Source organism: Podarcis melisellensis (assembly GCF_964234715.1).
Source record: "Podarcis melisellensis genome assembly, chromosome: 10".
Taxonomy (NCBI): domain Eukaryota; kingdom Metazoa; phylum Chordata; class Lepidosauria; order Squamata; family Lacertidae; genus Podarcis; species Podarcis melisellensis.
Window position 1 is genome coordinate 66,658,359 of NC_138542.1, and position 16,887 is coordinate 66,675,245.

At 42.5% G+C, this 16,887-nt stretch overlaps 1 long non-coding RNA gene across 5 annotated transcripts in view; it reads right to left on the minus strand.

The window, feature by feature from the left end:
- Positions 1-9,623: 9,623 nt before the first annotated feature.
- Positions 9,624-16,887, minus strand: part of LOC309378854 — a 29,716-nt gene continuing 22,452 nt past the window's right edge. For 2 of the 5 annotated variants that reach the window (XR_014172202.1, XR_014172203.1), the window contains 3 exons: positions 12,269-12,595; positions 10,888-11,409; positions 9,624-10,514 (listed from right to left, as the gene is read on the minus strand). This is a non-coding gene — a long non-coding RNA (uncharacterized lncRNA). Of the gene's footprint in view, positions 10,515-10,887; positions 11,410-12,268; positions 12,845-13,005; positions 13,077-13,560; positions 13,709-16,887 lie in introns of those variants that run through there. The other 3 variants (XR_014172204.1, XR_014172205.1, XR_014172206.1) reach the window with 3 other exon arrangements.

Genomic DNA, 16,887 nt, shown 5'->3' on the forward strand with positions numbered 1-16,887 from the left:
GAATTGTAGCTTTCAGCACTCTGAGAGCCAGTGTGGTGTAGTGGTTAAGAGTGGTGGACTCGTAATCTGGTGAACCGGGTTCGATTCCCCGCTCCTCCACATGCAGCTGCTGGGTGACCTTGGGCCAGTCACACTTCTCTGAAGTCTCTCAGCCCCACTCACCTCACAGAGTGTTGGTTGTGGGGGAGGAAGGGAAAAGGAGATTGTTAGCCGCTTTGAGACTCCTTAGGGTAGTGATAAAGCGGGATATCAAATCCAAACTCTTCTTCTTCTTCTTCTTCTTCTTCTTCTTCTTCTTCTTCTTCTTCTTCAATGACTACAGCTCCTTTTGGAGGGGAGGTGAAGCCATGACTCTTGAAAGCAATATCATAGTGCTTTCAATATATTATGTGAATTAGCCTCAGTACAACTCAATTTCTCCTTTCCCCAATCTTTGCAGGGTACATGTGTGCCACCCCATCTGTGCCACCCCAGAGAAGGAAACATAACAATATAGACAGTCTTTCCTGAGGTTTTGGGTCACAGAATCCACCGCAACTGAACTGGAAAAAGCGACTTCAGTGATCCATGGATTGACTCTGAAGAATAACTGCAGTTAATCATTATATTCTTTATCCTCCGTTCCAAAGAGGCCACGATAGAATGCCCCCATATCCCTGGGAGGTGGGCTTGTGGTGGAACCAGGGTCACCCCAATGCCAGAGCGAGATAAACTTAGGCGTCTCGAGACTAACTCTAATACTCTAGCCCCATGCTCAAAAGAAGATGGTTTTCCTGTGGTCTTCTCTCAGAGAGGTGTTTGATAGTGAGGAGCATTATTGGCCATGAGGCCCTTAAGAAGGGGAATGCACTGATATTTCCTGATGAAAGAGGCATTTCTCTAAGGTCATGTTTCAATGTCCTTTTGTCTCCCAGCCTATGACCCCCAGGAGAAAAGGGGAAGTATCTCGTTGTGGTGCTCCATTATCTATGGCCACTCAGTGGAATCACAGTAGCCAGGTGGCTCGGCTGTCAAACAATCCCATCTTTCATTTCTCCAGCGTCTGTTGCCCCGTCCTTGCTCTACATCCCCCCAACGCCGCTCCGATCAGCCTGCGAAGGAGACCACAAAAACCCAGAGAGGAAGCCAGTGTGCCCCGATGACACACACAAAATGAAACTGCTTTCCGTCTCGCAACCAGCTCAAGCTCCCTCCTCGAAATTGGTTTGAAATTGAGTGAGAATGGGAGTTGCAGAATGACTGGAATCAGGGCGGCAAAAATACAAGGCTCCACAAAAATCACTCCCAACGTTTAAAACGCTGCAAAGAAAGGAGTTTCCAATGAAATAGCAGGAAGAATTTTCTGACAGTAAAAAAAAAAACTATATGACAGCAGAACCACCTCAGAAAGTGGTGGCTCTCCTTCCTTGGAGGCTTTTAAGCAGAGGTTGGGTGGCCATCTGCCATGGATGCTTTAGCTGAGATTCCTGCATTGCAGGGGGTTGGACTAGATGACCCTCAGGGTCCCTTCCAAGTCTACGATTCTATTATTCTCTCTGTGTGTTATTCTCTCTCTCTCTCTCTCTCTCTCTCTCTCTCTCTGATATATATAAAAAGTATTCAAATAAAATGAATATTTTCCTTGCTTGTCAATATTTTTATTGATGAAATCTAACCTGCTCTTGCGTCCCCTTTCAGAATTATTATTATTATTATTATTATTATTATTATTATTTATACCCCACCCATCTGGCTGGGTTTCCCCAGCCACTCTGGAGGGCTTCCAACTGAATATTAAAAACAATACAGCATCAGACATTAAAAACTTCCCTAAACAGGGCTGCCTTCAGTTGTCTTTTAAAAGTAAAATAGTTGTTTATTGCCTTGACATCTGCTGGGGGGGCATTCCACAGGGCAGGCGCCACCACAGAGAAGGCCCTCTGCCTGGTTCCCTGTAACCTCACTTCTCGCAGCGAGGGAACTGCCAGAAGGCCCTCGGCACTGGACCTTAGTGTCCGGGCTGGATGTTATTAAAAGTAAAGGACCCCTGACAGTTAAGTCGTAAACGACTCTGGGGTTGCAGCGCTCATTTCGCTTTACTGGCCGAGGGAGCCGGCGTTTGTCCGCAGACAGTTTTCCGGGTCATGTGGCCAGCATGACTAAGCCACTTCTGGCGAAACCAGAACAGTGCACGGAAACGCCGTTTACCTTCCCACCAGAGCAGTACCTATTTATCTACTTGCACTTTGACATGCTTTCGAACCGCTAGGTTGGCAGGAGCAGGGACCGAGCAACGGGAGCTCACCCCGTCGTGGGGATTCAAACCGCCGACCTTCCGATCGGCAAGCCCTAGGCTCAGTGGTTTACACCACAGCGCCACCCGCGTCCCTGGTAGGTTATTAGTTCCCGTTAATTGGACATTATTATTAGGAGAAGCCCACACATGAACAGCCTGGAAGCTTTCCAACAGATGCAGAACACATACAGAACCTTCCAACTCTGCAATTCTATTATTCCAAGTTATTAATAATATAGCAAAACAGTAACATAGTAAGACTTTCACAATAAAATAGCGAAACAATAGCAAATAACATACAAAAAAAGCTGCATTTCAATACTAAAAATATAACTAGATTACTTGAACAACATGCCACATCCAATAGCGAAAATAACCAGCGAGCTTCACGGTTTCATCTCAGTCCTAGAAACACTCCTACCGTGATGTGACTTACAGTCCTCCTCTTGTAGCAATTTCTTATAAGTCTGCCAAGGGCAAGAAGTGAGGTGGTTGGAAACCTCCCTCCCATGTTGCTGGTAGACTACAAGTCCCATCATCTTGACATCTTTCCGCAGGGCATGCAAGACGGAGCTGTTCCACCAGGCCTTTGGTCGGGGCCCAGTCTGACCTCTCTTCTCCTACAAGACCCTATATATAAGTGGCCTCTCTGACTCCTCTCACTGGTTCATATAAATAGCTGAGCCTGGTGAGTACCTAAGGCTGCCAACCCCTATAGTCATAATTTGCCGGTTGCCTTTCGATCTTACTTGATTTTAATCCGATTTTAAACTGTATTTCAGTTGATTGCTGAATTTTATGTTTTAATGTATTTATATTTTGATGTTCGCCACCCTGGGCCCAGTTATGGCTGGGATATAAATTATTATTATTATTATTATTATTATTATTATTATTATTATTATTATCCATGGCCATTGGGTCCGCTGTCTGGGGCTGGTGAGGACTGCAGTTAACAACATCTAGAAGGTACCACATTGGCAACTCCTGTTTTATGTCGCAACCTGCCCTGGGATCATGCATCGATAAAGCGCAGGGTAGAAATTTAATTAATTAAGTAAGTAAGTGACATAGGAAAAATTCCCAAAGTGACAGCTGAAATATAATAGCAAATAATATCAGCTCCCATAGCAGAATATGAGGAGCATCAGCCACCCAAGTCATAAAACACCAGATCCAGTAACAAAAAGGAATCTATGCAAAAGTTCTCAGCGGCTTTAAAAACAAAACAAAAAAAATTTAAGAGCTAAAAAGCAGGCTCTAAAAACAGGAGTCAGGAACCTTTCCCAGACTGAGAGTTACGTTTTCTTCTGGTTGACCTCAAAGGGGTCACATACCAAAAGCTGAAACAAAGGCAAGAAGATCAATGAATGTAGGTAAAATAATGAATGGAGTTTTTATCTTTCTATAAAAGTTGAATTTGTACACATCATACTTCATCTATCCAGGCCAGCCAGGGGTCAGCAAACTTTTTCAGCAGGGGGCCAGTCCACTGTCCCTCAGACCTTGGGGGGGGGCAGACTATATTTTTGGGGTGGGGGAAAAGAACGAATTCTTATGCCCCAGAAAGAACCCAGAGGTGCATTTTAAATAAAAGGGCACATTCTAATGATGTAAAAACATGATGATTCCCGGACCATCTGCGGGCCAGAATTAGAAGGCGATTGGGCCGGATCCAGCCCCCGGGCCTTAGTTTGCCTACCCATGAGTCATGCACAGAGTTGAAGGACACATTCTCGTCAGGCAAAAACACTCACAGAAGTGGCGAAGGCAAGATCAGTGAGGGTGTGGCCTCAGGAAAGAGGGTGTGTCTAAGGAGAAGGTCCTTTGTCCTTTTAATTACACCAGTATTTTAAATGTTTTATACTGCGATGCCAATAAAGGTGGTGCTTTTTTTCTGAAAAAAATGTTTAGGGGTACTCTCATTTTCCTACTCATATTGAGATACTGCCCCTCAATGAGGCCAAATTTACTGAAATATACTCAGAGTCGAGTGTGGATTTCATGCTCTTTATTCAGCTCATTGTGGTGAGGAGGAATGAAAGTTCCCCCCAAAATATCTGCTTTATATACATTATTTACACAATGGGCCGCACCTGATTGGCTAATTCCAGGATTCTCCTGTAGGCCAATCAGGTTGCGGATTCACTTCCACAAGGAGCTGGATTGGGTGGCTCCTGTAGACCAATCCTACTGCTGCATTGTTCTAGGACCAATAATACTGCTGCATTCTGAATCCTATTGTTCTAGGACCAATCAAACTGCTGCCTTTTGTATCCTATTCAGCTCAGTACATAACACCTACATTCACAAAATGTTTAGGGTTATGCATACCCCTGCGTCCCCCCAGAAAAAAAAGCACTGAAGAAAGGTATTTGATATTTGAGAAGATCCTAAGGGCCAGCTAGAGATGCCTGCAGGGCCACAATTATCAACCCCTGTGCTCAAAAGTTTGAATAAAACAAAAAACAAAACACTAGCCTCATGCCTAAGACTTTGCCAGCTGACTTGGGCTGAGTATACACCATGCATTCAAAGCACATTGTTTCCCCCAAGAATCCTGGGAACCGTAGTTTTCTAAGGGTGCTGGGAATTGTAGCTCTGCAAGGGAGAAAACTGCAGACCAGGCAGGCCCCCTCCCTGGTGAACTTCATGCGCTTTGAAAAGACTTTCCTATTTCCACAGGCATTTGTAAGGGAGTTTTCTGTTTTCAGGATGAATTTTAATTGCTTTCATTCTCCATATGGTTTTTCATTTTCTTCCCAAATTCTTAGAAATTCTGAATATTCAGTGGAACATAAGCACCTGGAATAAACATAAAAAGAAAGAAACATAAAAGGAGGGAAGAGGAAAGAAGAATACCTTGCAAACTGTCAGTCAGAAGAAAAGCTACTAGCTGGGAAGAAACAGCAGGAACAAAAAAAAAATGAATTGCCAATAACTTCTAAAATCAAGGATGCAAAGGCACCAATTGGATCAATAGCATCTTAGCATATGGAGAGCTGAGATTAAGAAAGAACAACAAAGCCAAGACATCGTGTGTGAGGTTAAAATAAAAGATTGATATCTGGAGAGCAAAAAAAGCTGAGGAGAGAAACCAAGATGAGAGATAGCCAGAACTAAGACCATGACAACACTTAAAAGCAAGTAACAGGAGCTTAAAGTTAATCTGGTGAAAAAGAGGGAGCCAATTATGTTTGTTCCTGAAGGACAAAGATGATCAACGTGAGAGAGAGAGAGAATCAGGGAGCAGAAGAATTAAAAACAAATATTAAAGACTGGAGGGAAGGAAGAGGGAGAGAGAGAGAAGGAATTTTACATGATTCAGTTGTAGGAACAAACAAGAGTCCGAATAGCAGTGCAATCCTAACCATGTCTGCTCAGAAGTAAGCCCTACTGAATTCAACGGGACTTACTCCCAGGTAAGTGGGCTGAGGATTGCAGTGTAAGGGTTGTGGTCTAAGAGATGTTCTCTAAGGAGGGCTATAGCTCAGCGCAGAACATCTGTGTTGCAAGCAGAATCTCAATCCCCAACAACTCCAGGTATGGCTTGGAGATACCCCTGTCTGAAACCGTGGGGAGCTAAGATGGGTCAGATCAGCTATAATAAGGCCATTTCTTAAGCTCCTGTGGGAAGAAGGAGGAGAGTCAGCAGTTTCGCAGAAGACAGGAAACCAAGAGAAGACCCTGCATTTAGAATGGACGCACTTTGTAACCTTTCGTTGGCGATCCAGCAGAGACGTCTGTCACTCATCTGCACTGTACATTTAAAGCAGCATCATACCAGTCATGGCTTCCCCTGAAGAATCCTGGGAACTGTAGCCTGCTAAGGATGCTGAGAGTGTTTAGGAGATCCTATTCCTCTCACAGAACTACAGTTCCCAGAATTCCCTGGGAAAGGGGTGTGACGTTAACGTATGAGAGTGCTGGAGGTGAAATAGTTAGACAAGTTACCCAATCAGAACCCAGGGGGTGGAGTCAGAGGGACTATAAAACCAGCTCTGGGAGGAGCGAAAGGGGAGTTCGTTGGGTGGTTGGTTGGAGTGGGAGTGAATTGGGATAGAGTCTGTGGGTAGGTTGACTTAGTGTAGCAAAATAAGCTGAGTCAGGATCAGTTAGGAGCTAGGAAGACAAGTAAATATCTGAGAGGTGGTTTAGTGAGCGAGAGCAGGTAGCGGAAGTTATAGGTCTGAATATTCACCCTATGATTGAAATTGACCGATACCCTTTATGAAACCACGTGCTTGTTAAACTGCAATAAAGAAGGTTATGTTCCAATTTAAACCTGACTGGACTCAGTATTGTACCAGGTAGGGCCTGGATGGTGGCAGCGAGAAATAAAGTTGTGGCACAGGGATCAATAGACGGTGAAACGTCCGGGGACCATGTGTGATCGCCACAAGGGGATCAATTGTTTAAATCACTCTAGGAATCATAGCTCTGCAAGGAACCTCTTTACTTCTCTTGGCACACGTAACCAACTATGGTCCCCAGAATACTTTGGTGCTGTTTTAAAGGCATAGTTCAGATGGGGCATCACAGATGGTGGACTGATTTCCCCTCCTGAACCACCTGTCAGACTGGTATTCCAACCCTCTGGAACAGGAGGGAATGATAAGAAGGGGAAGCAACGGAGTTGGGAGGAAAAAAGGGGCAAGGTGGTTCAGTTTCTGAGAAGAAAGAGGGCTATAGAAAAATGAGCAGCCAAAAATGAAAAGAAAAACATGAGGTGAATTAAAAGCCCAACTGAACCAAATTCCCCATTTCCTCAGCCCTTTATTGTCAAACTTCATTCTCGACTTACCCTACTTTCAAGTTTTACTTTCTCAAACCTTTGTCTGCTCTGACGTTTACCTCAGGCTGCTGCATTTCCTGTGCCTAAGTTTTCTGAGTTCGCGGGAGTGCTTCTCAGTCCTCCGCTTAGCCCTGTGCGAGGTGTTAGCCACAGCCAAACTGACAACTTTACCTTCCCTCACAGACACTGAACTGCAAGATTCTTAGCTCCGTGAACCATTGAACTGTCCATGCCTCTGCATCAGATCTTCCAGTCAGTATCAGTCCATGTCAGATTGTCTTACTTGTCTTGCCGTTCTTCCATGGAGCTAAGTTCTTAGGAAGTTTCCCCAGCAAATTCCACCCCATTGGTTTTTAATTCAAACAACAGATCTGATTGATAAGATATAATATCCTGCCCTTTATCTCAAAATCAAGCTCTCAGGACAGCGGAGGCTGTTTGTGGTGTATCCCGTTGGAGCACTGGTGGTGGAAATGTTCTGTGGGGGGCAGGGGACACCAAAATAATGGGAGGTCAAGGATGGTCACTTGGGAGGTGAAGAATGTCCCTATTTTTATTTTATTTTTTTCCAAAAATTTTATTAGTTTTCACAATATTATAAACAAACAAACACACAGGACAAACAAACATAACAAACATAAATCATAACCTTATTAAAAATAACAGTTATTAACTTTGTTGAGTGACTTCCTCATTTCCCCTTGGTTGAATTTCATTGCATGTCCTTATAACGGTTTTCCAAATCCCAGTTTTTATAAAATTTAACTTAAACATTAACATTCTTAAATCTTCTCCTTATAGTATTAAACATATTATTTTATCACTTAACATAAATAAACTCCTAAGCCCATTAAGTATCTGCAAGCTATTTCTGGTTAGTTTAACTTAACAAATTTAGCTAAATAACCATTAAATTTATTCCATTCTTCCTGATATTCCTCCTCCTTCTGGTCGCAGACTCTTCCGGTTAGGTCGGCTAGCTCCGAAAAATCCATCATCTTCATCTGCCATTCTTCTACTGTTGGTTATTCTTGGGTTTTCCACTTTTTAGCTAACAAAATACGAGCTGCAGTTGTGGCATACAAAAATAATTTAACATCTTTCTTGGGCAATTCCAAGCCTGTTATTCCAAGAAGAAAGGCCTCTGGTTTCTTTATAAATGTATATTTCAACATTTTTTTCAATTCATTATAAATCTTTTCCCAGAAGTCTTTCACCTTGGGACAGGTCCACCACATATGATAAAATGTTCCTTCCTTTTCTTTACATTTCCAACATATATTGTCACAATTATAATATATCTTTGCTAATTTTATAGGTGAAGAATGTCCCTATTTTTATCTGAGGGTGTGTGATAGACTTCAATTCCCATCAGCCCCAGTCAGCCTAGCAAAAGTCATGAAAGTTGTATTCCAACAGCCTCTGGAGGGCCACAGTTTCCCCATTCCTGATGCAGGGAATAGACTAGGGCAAACCATTTCCCCCAAAATGCTGGTTTTCAACATTCAGGGACTTTCAGGGACTTGTTTTCCCCATGGGAGAGCACTCAGACATACAGTCATTCCCAATTGGCAGCCCCGAAATGGCACAGGATAAGCTTCATTTGCCTCCTCCAGCTGATTGAATAAATTGGCTCCCGAGTTTGAGCGCAACATTTCATCTCCAGGTGAATGAAGCCAGCTTTATTCATCTAATTCCACAAGCCGTTTATCCTATTTTTACTCCCTCCCAAATCAAAGAAATGTGATGTGGTTACAAACCCATTCCCTTGTATAATTATTCCTTCCAAGTTAATTACAAGATGCTGTAATTAATTATATTTAATGATTAACGTACAAAAACGCAGAAAGGATGAGCACAACCCAGGGAACATTTGCTCTTAAAAGATAGGTCCAGACTAGTTTTTCCTCTTATCAGGGAAAGGTGCAGAAATTAAAAAGGGAAACAGAGAGTGAGAAAGAGAAAACGCCGGGGGGGGGGGCTGAGTTAAAAAAAAAGAAAAGTAAGAAGAGTAATTATGTCCAAACGAGAGCGTATTTTTCCTTTGGAGTTCAAGCACCGCCTTCTGCCACCTCTCCACCCAAGTTTTGATTACTTTAATTGGATTCTGCTTGTCATTTACTCTGTTGTTCATTTGTACAGTAATTAAGTTGAGTTGAGTTGGTGCATAATGTTACATCAGAGTTTACATTATGAATTCGTGTTGCAATTATATGGAAATGGATACACACAGCTGTATTGGATCAGGTGGATGATTATCCATCATGCTCTCCCTATCCCATCCTCAATCATGTTGTCACCTCAGTGCCAGCCATGATGTAACATCATGCATCCAGGAGCAAGAAGATTCGCTGAAGTCTCATGTTCAACAATGCCACAGGAAGATCACAGTCAAGCTACCAGCCAGGTCCAGATGACCATGAGTTAGGGGAACACACCACAAATTACAATAAATTCAACCTGCTAATAAAGTCGAGTCATTTCTCATGAGTCAGTGCCCCAAATGAAGGGAAATTGTGGGGTTGGTGTTACAATAAATAAGTGCCAACCTAATAACAACAGCCATTATTATTATTTATTCATTTCATTTGTCACCTAATACAAAATATCTCTAGGCCACATTGGGAAGAAAACAAAACAAAAAACATCCAGTTTAACAATGGAACTACAAGAGCCCACTAAAAAAAGAAAACCTCCACAGGAACAATAAACATGATTATTACAGTCCCTCAAAGGAAGAGTTATGTCTTAACCAAGCACCACAAAGATGTTAATGTTGGTATCATCTATCTTGGACTTCCTTCTCTTTGAGTATTTCTGACCATGGAATCTCACCCAGTAGCTCCTAAAGCTTTCCCTTGCCTCTGGATCATGAAACCCAAGAGGACCTGATCACTTCCTCCCAAACTTCCAGTACTTCCACTTGGTCAATCAGTTCCTCCCTGTTGATGAGGACCAGGTCCAAGAGAGATGATTCCCTTGTTGGTTCTTTCACCTTATGGGAAATGATATTGTCAGCCAGGCAACAGAGGAATTTGTCAGACCTTACATTCTTGGCATTGTCTGAGTTCCAACAGGTATCAGTGAAGTTGAAGTCTCCCATGATTACTATATCTTCCCTTTCTGAATGTTTGGTAATCTGCTCAAGGAAGGCATTACGCAAGTCTTCAGTCTGGTTTGGTGGTCAATAGCAGACATCCATGGAAAGGTCACTGTTGTTTCCCTCCCATACAGTTTTTGCCCATAAACTCTCAATCTGCTTTCCATGCTCCAAGTCATGGATCTCTTCACAAGTGTACCCATCCTTTACATATAATGCTACTCCACCTCCCTTCCCATTTGGTATCTTCTTTTGAATAAGTTGAAGCCCTCTATTTCTCCATTCCAGTCATGACTCTCATCCCACCAGGTTTCAGTAATGCCTATTAGGTCATATATGCAATCCTGTATTAAGAGCTCAGAGAGGGATGCGGGTGGCGCTGTGGGATAAACCACAGAGCCTAGGACTTGCCGATCAGAAGGTCGGCAGTTCGAATCCCCACGATGGAGTGAGCTCCCGTTGCTTGGTCCCTGCTCCTGCCAACCTAGCAGCTCGAAAGCGTGTCAAAGTGCAAGTAGATAAATAGGTACCGCTCCGGCGGGAAGGTAAACGGCATTTCCGTGCGCTGCTCTGGTTCGCCAGAAGTGGCTTAGTCATGCTGGCCACATGACCCAGAAGCTGTACGCCGGCTCCCTCGGCCAATTAAGCGAGATGAGCACCGCAACCCCAGAGTCGGTCACGACTGGACCTAATGGTCAGGGGTCCCTTTACCTTTACCTTTATTAAGAGCTCAAATTCGTCTTGCTTGTTTCCCATACTCTGTGCATTAATATAGAGACAATGCTATGGGGCCATGCTAATAGTGCCCTCCTTAGCAGGTGAGCCCCTCCTCTGAACCCTGGTGGCAAGCATCAGCAGAATTTGACCCATGAGTGCTGCATGTCTTCAGGACCTAAATTAATTTTTCTACAATGCTCCAAAATACTCCTGACACAGTATCATTCTGGAGCTTTGGGCACCATTTATAGCATAATTACAAGCTTTGGCCTACAGAAGAATTGTTAAACTTTGAGCGCCCAGATATTTCTAGACTACAATGCCCATGATGCCTAACCATTGACTAAGTTGGTTGGGAATGATAGGAGTTGAAGTCAATCAACCTCAGAGAATGCAAGATTGAAGAACAATGGTGTAGAACTCAACAGGGCCCTGAAACCAGGAAGGAAATCAGTGGTGGGCCCTTCCTGGATCATTAGGTCCTCAGCAGCTGCCCAATGATGCCCATTGCCAGCACCAGTCCTGTAAATGGATGTAAGATGGTTTTCAGAAAGGGGATGTGTGCAACTGCCCAACCCACAACACCACGGAAACTATAGGACAGGCAGCCCTACTTTAGCACAATACAGTCTTCACACCGTACTACGGCCAACCTCAACGGCTGCCTTGTACAGTGGTGCCTCGGTTTAAGCGCAGTCCGGTTTAAGAACGATTTGGTTTACAAACTCTGCAAAACCGGAAATAGTGTCTTGGTTTGAGAACTTCACCTTGGTCTAAGAACGGAATCCGAACGGTGGAAGGGCACCGGCGGCGGGAGGCCTCATTAGGGAAAGCGCGCCTCAGTTTAAGAACAGCTTTGGTTTAAGAACGGACTTCTGGAATGGATTAAGTTCGTAAACCAAGGTACCACTGTATGCAGCTGAAAATTTCAGCGTACAGTAGAATCAGATGAAGATATCATGCAGGACAGAGAGAAACCTCACATCGCATTAATGTAACTAACATATTTTGCACATCACCACTGAAGGGTGCATTGTTGCAAACCACAAACCTGGTTATCTAAAAGCCCTGAATACAATAAACATTTGCAATCTATAGCACAGATGACCTTCTCAGCATGCAGCAACGTGTGTTTATAGTATGTGATATCACTTTTCAGCACACCGTGATGTGATCTTGCATAACACACACAAAAACTTTCAAATAATAAAATAAGAGCAGAATTAGAGAGTATTCAGTTGGAAAAGCTGGAAAAGCTTTGTTTTTTAACTACTATGACTTTAAAAAAATACAGAAAGAAGTGAAGGGAAAGTAAATAAAAGGGAATATGTTTAGGACTGCAGTCTTAAGTATATGTAAAAACCACTTTTTGTAAACTTACGTGTAATCCAACTGAAGCCTCTCAACCGGCGTTGTCTCTGCAAAACAGACTCCACAAGAAACTTTGAAGGAATAACTTAAGCACCCCTGAAGTGTGTGTTGGCTTTCATTGGCTCATCCAGGATTAAATCAGCTGGCAAACCCCAAACAAGGACTTTGTATTAACTTGGGCATATGCTTGTAAAGCAAATTACTCTCTTTCTTTTTTTCCAGGGGGGAGTGGAACCCTCTGGTCATTCGAACTGATTTTCCCGAGTCTGTATGCATTGATTAGCAGTTTGGTTGACTTTTTCTTTCCACATTAAAAGTTCTTCTTTGGACTAAGCCCCTGTCAGTAAAAAAAATGAGAAGTCTGATGATACATGAGTTGGAAAGGGATTTATACAGGGTAGGGGAGGAGGAGGAGGGAGTAATCTATCTGCAGTTCTGCCAGCTGGTTTCATAACAAATCAACATTTGAGATTCAAAAATTAGGCTGCTTAGAATTCATTTCGGAATGTAGTTATTTACTTCTCTTAAATTCTGACTTTTTGCAAACTTGATGCTCTGTCCTGTTTCATTTTGCTTTTGTTTTTAATTACAGTGCAATCCTATACACACACACACAGAGAGAGAGAGAGAGAGAGAGAGAGAGAGAGAGAGAGAGAGAGAGAGAGAGAGAGAGAGAAATAGGAATGCGAGAAAAGCTTGATTCAGTTTGCAAGTTAAAGCAAACTTGCCGTGGTTGGCCCAGGATACCTGGACTAGATGGTCTGTTGGTACGATCCAACAGAGCTCTTCTTGCGTTAGTCATTTGCACATTCCTAAACAAAATTGCAAAGCTCGCCACAGTCATCCTGTGACATTCACACATCCTCAAATTTTGCATTGCAGTTTGCTAGCCAAGTACTGCATATAAAAATGCATAGAGTAGTATGGAGTAGAGTAAAGTGAGCATTAAAAATGTGAATATTATTGAAGGCATTATACAAATATGCCTTATTATAGGAGAAATTGCAAAAATGTGTATAACAGACAAAATTACAAACATGAATATATTAGGAGAAATCCATACTAAAATGATAAACTAATGTGAGAAACTGACAGCCCAGGGTTTGAGCCTTATCCTATTATGCCTTTCTTTTCACAAGATATGAAAAAAACAAGCTTTCAAAACAACCAGCCTCAACTGTTTTATGCTGCTCAGAACCTGATGGCAACACCTAAACAAACTTCTTATATCAAGCCACCAATACCCTGTTTCAAAAAAAGTCTGGGGTTCAAATTTCCACTCAGCCATTAAGTTCCACCTACCTTCAGGGCTGTTGTGCAGATATGGGCAGCGCTGTGCTCTAAACCACTGAGCCTCTTGGGCTTGCCGATCAGAAGGTCGGCAGTTCGAATCCCCATGACGGAGTGAGCTCCCATTGCTCTGTCCCAGATTCTGCCAACCTAGCAGTTCGAAAGCATGACAGTGCAAATAGATAAATAGGTACCACTGTGGCGGGAAAGTAAACAGCATTTCTGTGCACTCTGGTTTCTGTCATGGTGTTTCATTGCGCCAGGAGCGGTTTAGTCCTGCTGGCTACATGACCCAGAAAGCTGTCTGGGGACAAACGCTGGCTCCCTCGGCCTGTAAAGCGAAATGAGCGCCGCACCCCATAGTCGCCTTTGACTGGACTTAACTGTCCAGGGGTCCTTTACCTTACCTTTCTACCTTGTGCAGATACCCTGAGCTTCATAGAGGAAGAGAAAGAATCAAATGCACCTGAAACATGTTGTGGTCGCCTCACTTGGAAAAGTATGTTGTGGAGCTGGAAAAAGGTTCCAAAAGGAAAAACTTTCTTACAAGGAAAGGCTACAGTATTTGGTGTTTCTTACTACAGAAGGGAAAGCAAGTAAGAGGGGACATGTTTGAAGTGTATAAAATTATAGCTGAAATTAATGGACTATGCAGAATTAGATAACATGACAGGAAGGATTCGAAACCTGCAGGATCAGAGATTCTCAGAGGACTGGAGTAAATATGTGAACTACCTGAAAAGCAATTGTAATCAACAGATTACGCTAGTAGGAGTTTTGTAAGGATGACTATGTGAAATATTGCAGAGAAAAGTATGAAGAAAACCATTAGTGAAGGACTATTAAAAGTAATAGTGAAATTAATGAAATGCAAATTAAGTGATTAAGGTTGAAAAATCTTCCGTCCAAAAACTGAATAAGATGAGAAAATATGTTGTATTTTTTAATATATTTTTTGGAAATTTCATGTAAAAATTAATTAATTTTTTTTAAAAAAAGAGAGAGAGAGAGAGATTTTGAAGATGGCTATCAAAAGAAAGGTGTATAAATTTATGCATGGGAAGTTTTTAAGTGTTTGACATTGTTCTGAGTTTTTACTTTTGTTGGGAGCTACCCAGAGAGGCTGGGGCACCCCAGTCAGATGGGCAGCATATAAATTGTTGTTGTTGTTGTTTGGAGCAAGTGAGCAAGTGGAGAAGTGTTTTTCTCCCTTTCACATAATATTAGAACTTGGGGCTATCCAATAAAACAAAAAAAATGGAAGATTTCAGGACAGATGAAAAGAAGGACCACTTCATGTGGCACACAGCTCAACTGTGGAACTTGCTCCCACAAGAGGCAGCGATTGCTACCAACATGGCAAGCTCCAGAAGAGGTTTAGACAATTCAGTCTCGGACAGGTTGAGTGGACGATAGTGGGTCCAATGGTCAAGAAGGCACTTTCTGTATGTGTTGCAGAGGGAAGTGAGGGGCAAATGATCAACCTGGGAAGGAAGCCCATCCAGAAGAAGGAAAACTCTTATCCTAAACTTCCAATGCCTTGGGCAATATCATTGGGAGAAGAAAAGGCTAAGGAATAAACCTTATATAATAATAGTAATTTATTATTTATACCCCGCCCATCTGGCTGGGCTTCCCCAGCCACTCTGGGCAGCTTCCAACAAAATATTAAAATACAATAATGAATCAAACATTAAAAACTTCACTAAACTGGGCTGCCTTCAGATGTCTTCTAAAAGTCTGGTAGTTGTTTATTTCCTTGACATCTGATGGGAGGGCGTTTCACAGGGCGGGCGCCACTACTGAGAAGGCCCTCTGCCTGGTTCCCTGTAGCTTTGCTTCTCACAGCAAGGGAACCGCCAGAAGGCCCTCAGAGCTGGACCTCAGTGTCCGGGCAGAACGATGGGGGTGGAGACGCTCCTTCAGATATAATAGACCAAGGCTGTTTAGGGCTTTCAAGGTCAGCACCAACCACTTACACAAATCCAGAGTAGAGTTCCTAGGACAGTTGGATGTTGCCTTATACACCTCCTTCTGGCAACTCCCAGGGCCAAGTTGGTGCCATACATCTTGTTCTGCTTTCCTTCGGGCCACCTAGACAATCCAAGACCAGGCCACCTAGACAATCTTGTGTCCCAGGGAGGCCACTTTGGTGCTGCTAATGCAGCAGTTTGACTTCACCCTTGGAGGTGCAATCCATTGTCTCTTGAGACAGAGAGATGCCAACCCACCAGACAATTGATGGAGGGTAAGACTATCAATGGCTAGAATGATGTTGGTTAGAAACTAAGTGGTTTTCAGCTGTAATGATTAAGATAATTGGGGGGGGGAGAGAAAGAAAGGTTGAATATTAAGTGAAAATCAATGGTGAGGATTTGCTGAATTAATAATTTGAATTGGAATACAAAAAGGGGAGGTATGAGGAGGTCTGGGAAGTAAGTTATAAGAAAATAAGTGAATGGAATTTTATGTGTTTTTAAATTGTTTTCAGTTTTGTATTTTTGTATTTTTGTTATTTTTTTGTTTGTGTTTTTTATTATTGTTTTTGTATAACCTTTGAAATGTTAATAAATATCTTATATATATAAAAAAAAGACTATCAATGGCTACTAGCCATGAAGGCTATGTTCAGCCTCCACTGTCAATGACTGTACGCCACTGAATATTAGCTGCTGGGAAGGTAGGGAGAGAGCTATTGCTTTTTCCATTTGATTATATACATTCACATCATCATTACCCACTTAACCACCCTAGCTCTTTGGAGCCTATCTACCTCCTTCCCTCCAGCCTCATTGCTTTCAAAAGTAACCTTTATATCATGGGTAGGCAAACTAAGGCCTGGGGGCTGGATCCGGCCCAATCGCCTTCTAAATCCGGCCCACAGATGGTCCAGGAATCAGCATGTTTTTACATGAGTAGAATGTGTCCTTTTATTTAAATGCATATCTGGGTTATTTGCGAGGCCTGCCTGGTGTTTTTATATGAGTAGAATGTGTCCTTTTATTTAAAATGCACCTCTGGGTTATTTGCGGGGCATAGGATTTTTTTCTTTTTTCCCCCAAAATATACAATGTCCCCAAAATATACAAGTGGACCGGCCCCTGCTGAAAAAGTTTGCTGATCCCTGCTTTATATCATTGCATTTTGTACATTTTCCAATTCTAATTGCACTCATTACAAAATGACTCAAAATTTAAACAAAATATAGAAAGGTAGACAATTTCTCATTACAAGTCTTCAGGCAACCCTGCTAGTGATGTTAATTGCTTACAATAAGTTTTCAGATACCGTGGTGGCAGATGAAGATGATGGACTTTGCGGAACTGGCAGGAAAAATCT